The sequence below is a fragment of the Molothrus aeneus genome, chromosome 28 (genome assembly GCF_037042795.1).
Source record: "Molothrus aeneus isolate 106 chromosome 28, BPBGC_Maene_1.0, whole genome shotgun sequence".
Lineage (NCBI taxonomy): Eukaryota > Metazoa > Chordata > Aves > Passeriformes > Icteridae > Molothrus > Molothrus aeneus.
This window is the reverse complement of record NC_089673.1, coordinates 1,448,532-1,463,605: the sequence shown is the minus strand read 5'-3', so window position 1 is coordinate 1,463,605 and position 15,074 is coordinate 1,448,532.

Here is a 15,074-nt window from a genome sequence, read left to right as displayed (position 1 = left end):
TGCAGGTAGAAAAATTCCCAGGCTTGCTGGGATTCTAAGCTGAGGTGTGCAGGTAGAAAAATTCCCAGGCTTGCTGGGATTCCAAGCTGGGGTGTGCAGGTAGAAAAATTCCCAGGCTTGCTGGGATTCCAAGCTGAGGTGTGCAGGTAGAAAAATTCCCAGGCTTGCTGGGATTCCAAGCTGGGGTGTGCAGGTAGAAAAATTCCCAGGCTTGCTGGGATTCTAAGCTGAGGTGTGCAGGTAGAAAAATTCCCAGGCTTGCTGGGATTCTAAGCTGAGGTGTGCAGGTAGAAAAATTCCCAGGCTTGCTGGGATTCCAAGCTGGGGTGTGCAAGTCATTCCAAAATAACCCACGACTTCTTGCAAGCAAGACACCTGGAAAAAGGAATTTGGCTTTCTGTTTGAGCTGAGCAAACTGGTGGCTGAGCTTCCACTGCAGGGTTGTGGCAGCACTTCACAAAATCACAGAATCATTCATGGCAGAAAAGACCTTTAGGATCATCAAGTCTAAGCCCAGAGCACTACCATGGTCACCTCTAAACCATGGCATGCAGTGCCACAGCCACACACTTGTCAAACCTCCAGGGATGGTGGCTGCACCACTGTCCTGGCCAAAGCCAACCCTTTCTGGGAACAGCTTTTCCCTAATATCCAGCCTAAAGCTCCCCTGGCACAACCTGAGCCATCCCTCCTGTCCCATCACTCGTTTCCTGGGGGAAGAGGCTGATCCTCACCTGGCTGCAGCCTCCCAGCTTTGCAGGGCTCTCGTGTTGGACAGCTCTGGGGTTATTCCCCACATCTGCTTTGTTCCTTCCACAGCAGAGCCCTCACTGGGCAGGCTGGCTACAGGCAGGTTTGATTGCAAGAATTAATCCACTTAGCAATTTTTAAAGGCTACCGGATGAGGACACAAATGAAGTGGCTTACTTGGGTTTCAAAGTCTCCTCTTCCCCAAATTGCTGTAGTCTGTAAATCACAGAACCAATGGAATGGTTTGTGTTGGAAGGGACCTTAAAAACCATCTCATTCCACCCCCCTGCCATGGGCAGAGACACCTCCCACTATCCCAGGTTGCTCCAAGCCCTATCCAGCCTTCCAGAGAACTAAAATATATTAATAAATGGTCATTTATATGAATAATATGACCATATGTCCAAATATGACTACTTATATAAATACATATGACCAATAATGACACAGTATATTAATAAATGACCATTTTCATGTCCATTTCTCTCTTTCCTCAGTCCAGAGGGAGGGCAGGAAGGTGAACAACATCACCTATGTCATCATACTGGGACTGATTCTTGCTGGATAATGAAGCCCAGGGCTGGAACACCTCTCCTATGGGGACAGGCTGAGAGAGCTGTGGTTCAGCCTGAAGAGGAGAAGGCTCAGAGGAGAGCTCAGAGCCCTTCCAGTGCCTAAAGGGGCTCCAGGAGAGCTGGAGAGGGACTGGGGACAAGGGAGGGAGGGACAGGACCCAGGGAATGGCTCCCAGTGCCAGAGGGCAGGGCTGGATGGGATATTGGGAATTGGGAATTGTTCCCTGGGAGGGTGGGCAGGCCCTGGCACAGGGTGCCCAGAGCAGCTGGGGCTGCCCCTGGATCCCTGGCAGTGCCCAAGGCCAGGTTGGACATTGGGACACCCTGGGACACTGGGAGGTGTCCCTGCCATGGCAGGGGTGGCACTGGGTGGTGTTTTAGGCCCCTTCCCACCCAAACCATTGTGGGATTCCGTGGTTTACAGGATCCCAGGGTCAGGTGTGCAGGGCTGCTGTTCCCTGGAGCAAAGCCCCAGCACAGGGGCTGAGGGAAGCGGCTTTGGGCAGGGTGGGGTGACCTGGGGCTCAGACCTGGCTGTGTCTGCAGGGGCTGCCCTGGCCTGGGGCTTTGGGCACCGTGAGCAGGGCCCATCTCCCTCCCACTGCTGGTCCCTTCCTCAGCCCTCACCCCTGCTCACACCGTGGTGAAGCAGCAGGGCTGGCTCCAGGAACCCCTCTGCTCCCGGCACTGCAGATCTGGGCTTTGGAACAAATCTCAGCGGGACAAACAGCGTGGGACAGAGCCCACACAGCTCCAGGCCTTTCAGCTCTGCAGTCGGAGCGCCAGAATGTGGCGTCGTGTTGCGAAACATCCTGAGTTCCGTGTCTGTCTGTCTGTCTGTCTGTCTGTCTGGTGTGCGGGATCCCCTGGCTGTGCACAGCTCTCACCGTGTCGGGAAAACCTGTCCCAGCTTCCTGGAATCCCTGCTCAGCCTCCTGCCAGGCTGGGGTGCTCCGAGGCCTCCCTCGCTCAGGGCGGGCAGCAGGACCCGCCCAGGGAGTGGAACAGGAGCAAATCCCGAGAGCCCCGGCCCAGGGAGCCCTGCGGGGGCTCCGCTGTTGTGCAGTTTTCCCTTCTGGAATGTCCCCTTTGATCCCAGCCTCTGGCCTCCACCTGAACCGTCTGAAACCCCGATGTGAAAAATGCCTGTATTTTATAATTGGCTTTTCACAAATATTCAAATGAATATTATATGTGTTGTGTTAGAAAGTAATGCTGTATTAATTCTCTTAAGTACTGTGTTAAATATAGTTTTAGGCTATAAAAATGTTAAAATAGAAACGATGCTGTGTAAGATACTTTTTTTAAAGAAAGGACTCACAGTGAGATAGCAGCCACAGGACACCTGAATCTTTCAGAGAAAAAGAATTTCTTGCTCCATTATCAGGAGAAACGAACTTCTTCCTGCCTCGAAGGCGCTGTCAGGATTCAGAGGAAGAAGTTGACGATGACCAGACAGAATCCTGTGTTTGAATGGAATTTATGCATCGTGTATGAAGTGTATGAATATGCAACAGGCTGTTGCTTTTAAGGGTTAATCCTTTTTTAACGGGGGGTCCTTTTTCAGGCTCGTGCTGCCCAGAAAAGGTACCCGGACTGTCTGTAACTCTTTGTTTCTATTGTCTCGTATTGTCCTAATTCAATTTGTCCAAATTGTTATTACTCTAATTGTATTACTATTTTTAGAACCATTTTATTACTATGAAGCTTTTAAAATTTCAAAAGCAAGTGATTGGCATTTTTCACACCCGAGCAGCTCTTTGCTCTTACAGGCGTTCGGGTGGTCCCAGCTGCTCCCTGCCTGCCTGAGGCACTTCCCCCCCTTCTGCCGCTGCTCATCCCCTGCCCTGCGAGGAGCTCGGCGCAGCTCCGTGTTCCCATGGCCCCACCTCCCCCGAGCCGCTCCCGGAGCTGCAGAGGGGACGAGGAACTGCCACTCTCGGTGTCCTCTGAGCAGTTTCTTCACCTGGCTGCTACATCCCATTCCTGCCCCACTCCAGGCTGTCACCCTGCTTGAGCACCTCTGCCACCACCTGGGACCTCACCAGCATTGTTTACAGTGCTAATGCAAGTCACTCATTTTCTCTGATTGGAAATATGAGATAATGTTGGAAATACTCACAAATTTTCTCCTGTTTCTCATCTGTGGTGGGAAGGGCTAATGAGAAACAGAAAAACAGAAAAGCAAAGGCTTTTTCCTTCCTCCCAACTACAGTCCTGCTAGAGACATTCCAGCTCCAGAGCTTTACTCAGTGTTGACTCTGAGTATCCTGTCCCTCTCCTGACATCCCCCAGCCTCCCACACAGCTCCTTAGTATCGTGACACCTCCCTGGATGCTCTCTCCCATAACTCTGTTGATCTCCTGCTGTTAAAGTTGTATGTCCGTCCATCCATCATCCATCCATCCATCCATCAATCCATCCATCCATTCACCCATCCATCCATTCACCCATCCATCCATCATCCATCCATCCATCCATCCATCCATCCATCCATCCATCCATCCATCCATCCATCAGCCATCCATCCATCCATCCATCCATCCATCCATCCATCCATCCATCCATCCATCCATCCATCCATCCATCCACCCATCCACCCATCCATCCACCCATCCATCCATCCATCCATCTATCCATTCACCCATCCATCCATCCATCCATCCATCCATCCATCCATCCATCCATCCATCCATCCATCCATCCATCCATCCATCCACCCACCCACCCACCCATCCATCCATCCATCCATCCATCCATCCATCCATCCATCCATCCATCCATCCATCCATCCATCCATCAGCCATCCATCCATCCATCCATCCATCCATCCATCCATCCATCCATCCATCCATCCCTCCCTTTATTTCCCATTCAGGTGTGGAGCCAGGCTGGCAGAGCTGGGGATGTTCAGCCTGGAGATGAGGAGGCTCCAGGGAGACCTTAGAGCCCTTTCCAGTGCTGAAAGAGCCTCCAGGAGAGCTGGAGAGGAACTTTGGACAAGGGCCTGGGTTGACAGGACAAGGGAGAATGGCTTCCCATGCCAGGGTAGATGGGATATGGGATGGAATGAATGGGCAGGCCCTGGCACAGGGTGCCCAGAGCAGCTGGGGCTGCCCCTGGATCCCTGGCAGTGCTCAAGGCAGGAGTGGAAGGTGTCACTGCCCATGGTGGGGAGTGGGAACAAGGGGATCTTTAAGGTCCCCCCTATGATTCTAGACTGAGCTTAACTAAGAAAAGGTTAATCAGTGACTTGATTGTGTTCTCCAGTGGAGATTTTGATGTTGGAGGACATTTATTTTAACACAGAAACACCAGTGCCAACAGCCAGGAGGAGGAAGGAGGCAAATCCAGGCTGGCACAAAATGGCTCATTGAATCCCCTTTAAATCCATCAGTGAGCCAAAATTAAGTGTCTGTCCCAGCCTGACCATCTCGCACAGTAATTTCTGCATTAAAACAAACGGCTCCTGCCACAGCAGGGAATTGCAGCGCGGGATGAGCTCAGGGTTGTGTCCCCTCCCTGCCCGTATCGTGTTTCACTGTCGCTGGTTTGACTGAGACACGAACTCTCCGGTTTGGCTCATGTAACACCAGACACAAAAAGAGCTCATTCATCAACGGGATCCCAAGATGCTCTTGCAACATCACGGGGAAAAGCTGCTGCTTTGCCAAGTTTAGACGGGGACCTGATTCTCTTCTCTGTGCACCGGGCTCAGACATGTCTTAACAGATCAAAGAATTGTCATAGATAAGAGCAGACACTCTCCTGCTAGATAGAAGCAGCTCCTACCTTGAGAGGTTAAGGAAAAGGTTCTTCTTTTTTAATATAAGTGCACACTTTAAAAAATCACTTCTAAAAAATAAGAAATCAATGTCTTTCTTAAAAAAACAGAGAGGAGAATCTTTTATCCCCTCCTGCTCACAGGACACTCATTCTCCCCCCCTTCCAAGGCATTCATAGACAGCTGGGTAAGGAGCCTGGAGAGGGCTGTGTCACCTGGAGCCACATGCATTGTCCTATGTCCTTCAGCAGGGTGCAAAATTCCACTGCCTGTCTCACCAAAGCTGCACAGGGGATTTTCAAAAATTCAAAGATCACTTTTACCAGTGATCCCAATTTTAGGACTGTGCCCTCAACTTCTGGGCACTGGGAACAGCATCTCTGTTACCAGCTCTGTATTTGTCCAGTTAAGAGTGAAGGGTCCAGCAAATACCTGCCAAGAGCTGCAGCCATTGCATGGATCCCCTTCCCACCTTCCTGCAGCATCACCCACCAGGAGGTGTTGGATTCATGAACTGCTCTGGAAGCCCAGCCCTTGAATCACCTGTGCTGTGACCATTCCAACCTCCACGTGGCACAAGGACTTGTCCAAGGGATACCCTGAGTTTTCCTCAAAGACTGTAGAGGGTTCACTTTCCAGGGAAAGAATTCCAGAGAAAGGAACGGAGCTGGGAAGGGTCTGGAGCCCCAGGAGGGGCTGAAGGAGCTGGGGGGGGCTCAGCCTGGAGCAAAGGAGGCGCAGGGGGGCCCCTGTGGCTCTGCACAGCTCCTGCCAGGAGGGGACAGCCAGGGGGGCCGGGCTGTGCTCCCAGGGAAAAAGGGACAGAACAAAAAGAAACAGCCTCAAGTTGTGCCAGGGAATGTCAGGTTGGATGTTGGGGAAAATTTAATCATGGAAAAATTGTCCAGCCTTGGTACAGCCTGCCCAGGGCAGGGGCAGAGTCACCATGCCTGGAGTGACTTAAAAGGGGTGTGAATGTGGCAAATGGGGACATGGGTTGGTGGTGGGCTTGGCAGTGCTGGGGGAACAGGTGGACTCAATCTTGGAGGGCTTTTCCAACTGAAATTTCTATGATTCTGTGAAATTTCTATGATTCTGAAGTTTCTGTGATCCTGTGATCCTTAAGGAAGATTTGGGCAGGGTGGTGCTGGAAAATCTGCTGAGCTTCTGAGATTGTGTCCACCCCAGCTCTCAACCACAGGTCAGCTGGAGCTGGCAGGGCTAATTCAGCTACTGCAGGTTCATTTGGTGGCTGGATATTGAATTTCTGGGCACTGCAATGGCTCTGGCTCTGAGCCAGAGAGAGGTGAAGGATGGCAGGGGGCTGTCCTGGACACGTTTCCCTGTGTCACATCTCAAGCAGGTGAGGACAAATCCATCCAATACCCTGGGAGTGTGGGCAGAGCATGGGGGGCTGTGCCCCAGTTCATGTTCTTTGACACTGAAATGCTCATGAATGAGGCAGATTTAATCAGACCCATTAATGGCGTAGATCAAAGATCATCTGGCAAAGCACTTTGGCACCAGCTGGCATCAGAGCAAGGACTCCCCAGAAGAAGATTCTGGAGCTGAAGCCACTCCCTGTGGCTGCTGCTGCCCCCATGGTTTGGGGGCTGGTTTGGGTACTGTGAGAAACACTAATCACTTGTTTTTAAAATTTTAAAAGTTTCATAGTAATAAAATGGTTATAAAAATAGTAATACAGTTAGAGTAATGATAATTTGGACAAATTGAATTAGGACAATATGAGACAATAAATACAAAGAGTTACAGACAGTCCAGGTACCTTTTCTGCAGCACCAAAAAAGGACCCCCGTTAACAAAGGATTAACCCTTAAAAGCAACAGCCTGTTGCATATTCATACACCTCATACACGATGCATAAATTCCATTCAAACTCAGGATTCTGTCTGGGCAGTGTCAGCTTCTTCCTCTGAATCCTGACAGTGCCTTTGTGGTGGGAAGAAGTTCGTTTCTTTTGATAATGGAGCAATAAATTCTTTTTCTCTGAAAGATTCAGGTGTCCTGTGGCTGCTATCTCACTGTGAGTCCTTTCTTTAAAAAAAGTATCCTACATAGCATCGTTTCTATTTTAACATTTTTTTATAACCTAAAACTATATTTAACACAGTACTTAAGAGAATTAATACAGCATTACTTTCTAACACAACACATATAATATTCATTTGAATATTTGCCAAAAGCCAATCATAAAATATGTGCATTTTTCACAGGGACAAATGCACAGGGGGGACCCAAAGGTCCCTGTGGCCTCCATGGGGGGGATCCCCAGTGGCACTGCACCCACCAGCCTGACCAAGCAGCAAACCCAACCAGCAGCCAGGTCTCTTCCAAAAACAATGAGCTCATGTTGAAGCCATGGAGCATGTGATTTCCCAGCCCAGCACTGAGAGCCTCCCTCCTCCAGAGGGAGAGGAGCTGTGCAGGAGCCAGCTGGGATTCAGCAGGAAAGGCTTTATCCTCTCTCCAAGGACATGGGGTCCAAGCAGGACTCTGCCCAGGAGATGGGACTGCCAAGGCACCATGCAGGAAGCAAACTGCACCCTTCAAAGAAGAAAAGCCCTTAAAACTTCAAATATGTCTGAATTTTGAGCACCTTAAAACTTCAGATCTGCCTGGATTTTGAGCTCATTTCCTGGCAAATGGGTTTATTTCTCTCAGAGTTGTAAAAATATGGATGAATATTTCTGAAGAGGGAGTTTGAATTGGGACAGAGGGGCTGCACCTGCCTGGTTTGGCACACTGAGGTGAGGGAATGTGAGGAAATGTCCCCGTGGTGAGCCCCAAACTTTGTACAGCACCTGGCACCTGGCTCTGCTGGGGACAGACAGTGTGGCTGAGCTCCATGGCAGCAGGACCAGGCTTTGTTCTGCTGCCAGGCTCTTGCCAGCACCTCATTCCTTGTCCCACTTTCCCTCAGCCTCGTGATCTGAGGAGGGAAGGGGGAGCAGCTCGGTCACTGAGCTCCTGGCCCGGCTCAGGTCCCACGTGGATGTCTCACAAGGATCCCCTTTGATCCCAGCACAGCCAGGAGGCTCCAGGAATGAGGACAGAGGCCACGAGAGCTGCAGAATAATTAATCCAAGAGAGGGAACCTACTGGGAGCTGCTGTCTGAGACAAATCCCAGTCTCGGGAGACTCAGGTGGGCTTCTCCAGCCGGGACAGACGAGTTTGTGACCTGCAGAGCCTGGCTGGGAGCAGAGTTTCCCTGAAACCCTCAAGCTTCTCTTTCCTGAAAGCTCCTCTCTGCAGATTAGCAGATGTCTTTGTTGGAGCCCTGGGTGCCTGCCAAGGATTACTGTAAACACTTGGCGAGGTGCAGCCTCCTGGCACCCGCTCCATGTGGGGGAGCGCAGGTCACCTCCCGAGTGCCACTTGGGTGTTCACACTCACACAGGAGCTGTGAACTGCCAACAGCCCAGGCAGGGCCAGCACAGCTTCAGCTGCCACCCCTGAAACAACGCCAATATTTTGGTTTTCCCACCTTTCTTACCAAGGAGGAGTGAAGGGGTTAACTGGGAGATGCTGTTCCCATACCTGTGAATTCCAAGTACAGTAGGAGTAAAGACAAAGTCTGCTGGTGCCAGGTGTAGGAAATGTGAAAGACCACAGTAGAAATTGATGTGTGATCAAGGGTAGGTGCAGGCCTGAGTGGCCAAGAATTCCTGCTGAGGCACTGGGAACTGCTCATCCTGTATAGGATCAGGAGAGGGAGGTGAGAGAGCACCTAACCTGTCATGGGATCCCAGAGCAGTCTGGGTGGGAAGGGGCCTTAAATTCCACTCAGTGCCACCCCTGCCATGGCAGGGACACCTCCCACTGTCCCAGGCTGCTCCAACCTGGCCTTGGGCACTGCCAGGGATCCAGGGGCAGCCCCAGCTGCTCTGGGCACCCTGTGCCAGGGCCTGCCCACCCTGCCAGGGAACAATTCCTCATTCCCAATATCCCATCCAGCCCTGCCCTCTGGCACAGGTCCCTGAGTCCTCTTCCTCCAGCCCTTGTCCAAAGTCCCTCTGCAGCTCTCCTGGAGCCCCTTTAGGCATTGGAAGGGGCTCTAAGAACTTCCTGGATGCTTCTCTTCTCTAAGCTGGACACCCCCAGCTGTCCCAGCCTGTTATGGGGTGAGGATTTGCTTAAAACCACACAGGGACTAAGTGAGAGCTCCAGAGGCTTCCCTCACTTAGAGATGGAGTAAAGAGCTGTGTGAGCTGTTTGCCCAGAGCCACCACTGGAGGACCCTGCCCTCCCAGGTGTGACCCCTGCAGGACCATCCTGGCCAGCTCCAACTGCCCAGTTCCTAAGGCCACACTCCAGCCCAGTGTTCCAATGCAGGTCTGACTGTGAAGAAAACATTGCAAGGACAGCACTGAAATCACTCAAATTTGAAGAAAAACCTCTTATAGCAAAGGCCTGGAGCCCCAGCTCTGACTGTCAGTACTGAGCCTGCCAATGCCTTAATGAGTGGCTCCAGCAATTAATTACCTCCCCTGTAAAGAATGTGCTGTTTCCCAGTTCCACACGTCTCTGTTGGCCAACAGCTTTGGTGTGGGCTCTTCCTCTTCCCTGCCAGATGGGAGAACCCTCCCGTGTCAAACTTCTGCTCCCCCCTGGCAGCTGCCAGGCTCCCAGTCTTTCCTGAGCCGTGGGTGGCACCACAGGTGTGGGATCCCAGTTTTGCTCCAGGTTTCCCAAGCTGCTGACATGAGCTCCCAGACTGGCTGTGTCCCTCATCCCATTTCTAGATCCTGGTTTTCCCATCCTAGGTCAAATTTATCCAGTCTCTGATGCTATACATAGGAACTGTGTGCAGTTCTGGGTCCCTGAGATTTAAGAAGGATGGGAAAACCCTGGAATGTGTCCAGAGGAGGAGAACCAAGATGGCAATGGGCTGGAAGACATGGAGAGAAGGGGGCTGAGGGGTGATCTCATAGCTCTGTGCAGCTTCCTGAGGAGAGGATGTGGAGATAGAGGCACTGAACTCTTCTCCTTGGGATCCAGGCCCTGGATGCCTGGGAATGGCTCAAAGCTGCACGGGGAGAGGGTTAGACTGGACATTGGGAAGCATCTTTACCAAGAGGGGGGTCAGGCACTGGGAGGGGCTTCCTGGAGAGGTGGTCAATGCCCCAAACCTGTCAGGGTTGAAGAGATGTTTGGACAGCACCCTTAACAATGTACTGTAACTTCTGTCATCCCTGAAGTGGTCAGGAAGTTGCAGTAGATGGTCACTGTAGGTCCCTTCAAACTCCTCTCCTCTCCTCTCCTCTCCTCTCCTCTCCTCTCCTCTCCTCTCCTCTCCTCTCCTCTCCTCTCCTCTCCTCTCCTCTCCTCTCCTCTCCTCTCCTCTCCTCTCCTCTCCTCTCCTCTCCTCTCCTCTCCTCTCCTCTCCTCTCTAAACATTTGTGTGACCCTCTCTATCACTTTTTTCATTCACATCCATCTCCCAAGGTGACAGTGCTGGCACTGGTCTCATGTACAGCCTCTGGCTGCTCCTAGCACGGATCCAAACACAGCCCCAGGCACCCCCATCCCGCCCTGGGCTGCAGCCCCTTCACTGGGGAGATCCCAGGGCAGGACCCTGCCCCATTCCCTGATGGAGCAGCTCCATCCTGTGCCATCCTGAGCCAGGGGGCACAGCAGGAACCCAGCCCTGCCCCAGTGCAGGGTGGGGTGGCCAAGCCAAGGACCTGGGTCAGACCAGGGCACATCCAGCAGCTCATCCCCCAAGAAGGCCCCACTATCCCTGATTTCTGTCCCTGCAGGCATCAGGGGTGTCAGAGTGAGCTGGTGCCAAGGAAGAGGCTACACAAGCCTGTCCTGACTCTTTTAGTGAGGATGAAGGCCACCAGCCATGCAGGATGCTCCCCGGGCTCCCTAAGCATGGAATAATGCAGGGAGGGGAGATCAGAGTGCTGTGAATGATCAGTGATCAGAGTGTGCTGGGGGGGACTGAGCCTTTTCTGCCTGGTGGCACCAGGAGAAAGGGGGCAGGAGGAGGAAATAACCTGAGGAGAAACTTTCTGTGTGTTTGTATTGGGAGTTAATGCCTTCCTGAGCTGTTTGGGTGGCCTTGAGCTGATGAGAGCACGCCTGCAGGACAAGGGCAGTGAGCAGGGATGGACACCAGGAGCAGTCACTGGTGGCAGGGCACTGCAGGGCCTGCTGCCCATCCTGTCTGTCCTGCCATCACAGCTCAGATCCCAACCCTGTGACCCCAAACACCCCTGGGAGTCACAGGAGCTGCTGCCTGAGCCATGGCAGGAGTCACCCACCAAACTCTTGGGTCTGGCTTTGTTTGGAGCCCAGCGAGTCAGTACCTGCTCTTGACTCCTTCCACCTTAACATTGACCTGCTGCTCTTCCCCGTGTGCTTCCTGCTGGGAATTTCTCTTCATTGATGATCTGGAGGTGGGACACAGCCTCTGCCACGGCCCGAGCCCGGCTGAGCTGCAGATGGAGCAGAGGGTTGTGCTGCCATCCAGAGGGGCCCGAGGAAATGAGCTGGCAGCAACTCCGTGCAGTTCAACCTCCTTTATTTTCCTCTGGCCCCTGGGTTCTTCCAGCTCAGACTCCCTGCCCTTTTCTGTGCCACGCTGTCCTTGCTTTTCCTTATTTCAGTAAGCTCTGGCTGCCTCATGCACACAGAGACCTGGGGAGGCTGAGCCCAGCTCCCTCTCAAACAACTGCCCTTGATCACTTTAAATCCACACAACTCTTCTCTGCCTGGGCCCATCCAATATTTGCTGTCCATGAATTCTGGTAGCCAGAAGTAAAATCTGACAAGTCCTGGACTCCAGGGTCCAGGAGAAAACTCCTTCCTGCCAAGCTGGTTGGAAACCACTCACGTGGACATCCAGGTCCTCTCCTTGGCCGTTCTGTTTCTTTAGAATCCCAGCTGAGCTACGCCCACAGAATCCCAAAATGGTCTGAGCTGGAAGAGACCTTAAGGATCACCAGTTCCACCCCTGCCATGGGCAGGGACACCTTGCACTAGAGCAGATCAGTCAAAGCCCTGTCCAACCTGGCCCTGGACACTTCCAGAGATTCAGGGGCAGCCACAGCTGCTCTGGGCACCCTGTGACAGGGCCTCACTACCCTTGATTTTGGTTTTTTGGGGTTTTTTTGGCTCTTCTGCACAGCCATTGACAGTTTTCCCAAGAACTGGAGCACAGAGGAACTGAAGGTTGTTGCTCACAGTCTCTGGTGCACTTGGCCATGTTCATCTCCTGTCTGGGACAGTTCTCACACAGCCAGGAGAGCCCCAGGCCCTGGCTGCTGCACTGAGGTGGTTGGGAAGAAGCTTTTTAACATTTTCAACACAATTTTTTAATGACTGATTGGGAAAGTTCAGGCCCTCAGGAGTCCTTTTGCTCAAATAACACAGTGTTGGATGATGAATGGATGGTTGTCACACTGAGCTCTGCTGATGCAACACAGGTGCCAGTTTGTGTTAGATCCAGGGATTTTGAAGATTTTGAGATAAAGAAAACGCCTGTGTAGATTTTTGACATTCTTTTGGCATTGGGAGCCCAGGTGTCTGTGAGGGATCTTCCAAGCATTTCACTGCATCTTAGATAGCTGGAAACCTGCCCCTTAAATTAGCATTCCCACTTGGAATGGCACATCACTGCAGCTGGCCTAACCTGGGATGGGATAGAATAAAATAGAAGAGAAATAGAGAAGAGTAAAATTAAAATTAAAATGGAATGGAATAAGAATAGAATAGAATAGAATAGAATAGAATAGAATAGAATAGAATAGAATAGAATAGAATAGAATAGAATAGAATAGAATAAACTTCCAGGGGGGAAAAAAGCAATACAAGAGGTCTGTAATTATTCTTCAAAGATTTTTTTTCTGATAGGTAAATTAGGAGATTTTTTTATGGTCAGGATAAGCAGCATCATATGCAGGGGCCATGGTGTGGGCTGGCACTTCCTCCCTTGGCCCAGGGAGGGCAGGGGATGGGGGCTGCTGCAGGTGAAGGTGCTCTGTGTTATTGCCTGAGGCATCTGCAGAAGCAAGAGAGCTGATGGACAAGGCAGACCCAATAAACCACCTATTTCATGAACACCACCAGGTTCAGGGTCCTTTAGGTCACATTGGTAGGGATGAGGAATTCTGATGGAGCTGGATATTTATGTGATGCAATACTCTTGGGTTTTGAAGCTTGGACAAAGGTGATTGGTCCTTCCAGAACTGCTTTGCTGCCTTTGCAACCCTCACACGATGCCAGGTGAGTTTGGAACTCCTCAGTAGATCCCACAGCAGATCCCACCTCCAAGGACTGGGATGGGAACCTGCTCCTTCTTTCATACAACACATCCTGAAAAACCTCCCTTGTTTTGCTAGCAGTGAGGATGAAAGGAAATCTAGAACATGTGATCTCTGAGGGAAGAGTGAAAGAATTGGGTTGTTTGTAGCAGAGGAGCAGAGCAGGGACAGCTGGGATGAGCTGACCTCCAGCCTCCCCTTTGCAGCTGCACTTCCTGCCCTGCTGGGATAACCCTCCTCCAATAAATAAAAGGCTGCCATGGAAAAGAAGGGAATAAACTGCTCTGTGTCTGCCTGGAGAGGATGAGGAATCACAGAGTGAGAGCTTTAATCAGACTTTGGGGACTGGCTGAGTGTAAACACGGCCCTGGGCCGGGACAGAGCCGCTGGGCCGCGGTTCCACCAGCGGCAGATTCAGGAGGGAAGAGCACACATTAAACAAACATCCATCATGAGGGGTTTAGGCTGCACTCCCCCTGCACCGGATCAGGGAGAGCAGCAATTGCTCCAGGCACCCCTCCAGCTCTGCTTCTCTGCTGCTGTTCCCAACAGTCTCGTGGCTCCAGGCAGGTGGGAACTGCCCTCAGCCTGGAACTGGATCCTGCTCCCCAAGAGTGGATGTTTGGAGAAGGGATTTGCTCCCATCCCTGTGACTTTCCAGCTGCCTGGATGCAGGAGCAGCTCTGCTGGGCTGCCTCAGGCCCACAGCAGGTGTGGAAGGATGAAGAACCATGCTGAGGACAGTGAGGAGGGACCGTGGAGCTGGGTGAGTGCTGTCAAAGATCTTCACACTATAAAAACTTCCTTTTAGTTTCTTTAAGGAGTTTTAATGGATGTTGTGCACTGGGGTAACAGGGTAACAACTTCTCAACACCTCTCAGCTGTGCTGTGAAGCCAGAGTACAGGAGCCTGAGATTTCAGTGGTCAGCCTGGGCTTCCATCCCTTGTCATAGAATCCCAGAATGGTTTGGGTTGGAAGGGACCTGAAAGATGATCCAGTGCAGGGACACCTTCCACTGTCCCAGGCTGCTCCAAGCCCCATCCAGCCTGGCCTTGGGCACTGCCAGGGATGCAGGGGCAGCCACAGCTGCTCTGGGCACCTGTGCCAGGGCCTGCCCACCCTCCCAGGGAGGAATTTATCCCAATATCCCACCCACCCTGCCCTCTGGCAGGGGGAAGCCCTAGTCCTGTTCCTCCAGCCCTTGTCCAAAGTCCCTCTCCAGTTTTCTTGGAGCCCCCTTAGGCACTGGAAGGGGTTTTTAAGGTGTTTCTGGAGCCCTTTTCTCCTGAGCAGCCTGCTTGGTGCTGGTTTGGGCTGGCCATGGCTCAGTGCCACATCTCCAGGAGAGCAGGGATGGGTTTTTATCCAGGAAGCTGCAGAATCAGCTGCAGTCAGAGCTGGTGAACATCTCAAGATGTTTCCCTTCTGTTCAACTGTGTCTGGTGGTTTTGGCTGGATTCCCAGCCCTCTTCAGCCTGGGGAATCACAGATCTGGGTGTAAATAGACGTGGCTGATAGTGGAGCTTTGCCATGGGGCAATTCCTTCCCGGAGAGGAAATGGAGCTGTTGGATGCTGCTGAGGGACAGGGCAGCCCCACAGCCCCTCCTGCTGCCTCAGGCTCCTCCACCCTCCCTGCCAGGAACACAAACATCCTCAAGAGGATTCTCAGGA